Source organism: Enhydra lutris, unplaced genomic scaffold (genome assembly GCF_002288905.1).
Source record: "Enhydra lutris kenyoni isolate GAN:26980312 unplaced genomic scaffold, ASM228890v2 scaffoldscaffold13, whole genome shotgun sequence".
Classification (NCBI taxonomy): domain Eukaryota; kingdom Metazoa; phylum Chordata; class Mammalia; order Carnivora; family Mustelidae; genus Enhydra; species Enhydra lutris.
In genome coordinates, this window is record NW_019154097.1 from 31033690 (window position 1) to 31035325 (window position 1636).

Below are 1636 nucleotides of genomic sequence, written 5' to 3' on the forward strand. Positions count from 1 at the left end.
GTGTGTGTGTGTGTGTGTGTGTGTGTGTGTGTGTAGCAGAAAATCCTTCAGAGGAAGAGGCTGAATGTAGTACTAATAGGGCTTATGGAAACTCAGGTAATTAATGGGATGAATAGGAGCGATTTGACTATATTTTGCAACCTGACTTAGTAAAGCAGACTCTGCCGATTCCCTGTGTGTCTCCGTGTGAGCTGGGGTGTATGACAGTGGGTGTGATTGTACATATGTCTGTTCTGAAGGGATTTGGGATGTGTTTCTGAATTGGAAACACATAGGGATAGGGATGTGTTTCTGAATCGAGAGTGAATCGCGGAATGAGAGAGTGGAATGGGGCTTTGAGGGTGATCTAAGTGAACTTCTGCTATTTTATGGGCTGAGTTTCAGAGGGAATGAGCAACTTGTCCACGGTCGCATATCAGGTTATCAGCAGTGCTGTACTGAAATCTAGGGGCACCCTGACCCCCGGTTTGGGGCATTTTATTTTATCACTATTGTAAAACTTTTTAGACATTCCAGAAAGTTCTCTCATCCCATCTCATGAACATCTTACATGACCGTAGTACGTTACAAAACTAAGAGACTGGCACTGTATGATCCCATCAACTGCACTGCAGACGTGGGATTTCTGCAGTTCTCGAATATCCTGTTCCTGTGCTGGGATCCAGTCAGAGATGCTGCGCTGCCTCTGGTCCTTATGTCTCCTTAGTTTCTTCCAGTCTGTGAGAATCTCAGTCTTCTCTTACCTTGTACGGTTTGGATCCTTTCATGGATTTCACCATTTATATTAAGTCCCCTCCAGCTCTCGTCATAGAAACCATGTGAACACACCATCATTTCCATGAATGAATTCAGGCTTACAGATACAAACACGTCTCCGCATATTATGTCCTTTAAGTATATGGCGTGTGTGTGTGTGGAGGGGGGGAAAGCATATGTATTTGGATGTGAAAATATTTGTTGTGTATATTTGTTACAATTTTTATACTTTGGAAAAAGCTGCCCCAGAATCCTGCCTCACCGGCAGCCACAGATTCCGAGGCAAGTTCAAGAGAAGCGGCGAGCAGGCGTTTCTGGAGTGAGCTGGGGTTGGTGCCGTGGTGGGTGATGCCTAGGACTCTGCTCGAGATGGGGCCATGGGGACCCCGAGGATGGCAGGTGGGGCCCCAGTGCTGGGATATGGGTACAGGAGGAAGCCTGCCTCCTGACCTCTGGTCAAGTTTTTCATGCCTGCAGTTAGAGCCCCCGTGTGCCCTGTGACCCCTTCCCCCACAGGGGAGAGGGCGGCCTGTGGGAGCGGGCGTGGGTAGTCACATGTGTGGGTAGTCACCTGCGTGAGCATTGTCGTGCATGCCAGTAAGTGTTAGCATGCGTGCCCTCACACGTGTGGACGAGTGGCTCTAACACTCACCGGCTGGGTGACTTTGGGCACAGTACTGAACCTCTCTTGTGTCGGGGTGCCCCCAGCTTACCAATGCGGGGTAGCAGGATGAGGCTGGGCTCGCCAATATCCTTGCGATCCTCTGCATTTCCCAGGCTCCCTTGCAACCGTGTGACGAGACCTGACCTGCGACAGGAAGCAGGGTGGCACTTGTCTCTTCGTGGGTTGGAGGCGGTTAAGACCTTGTGTATAGGGGCG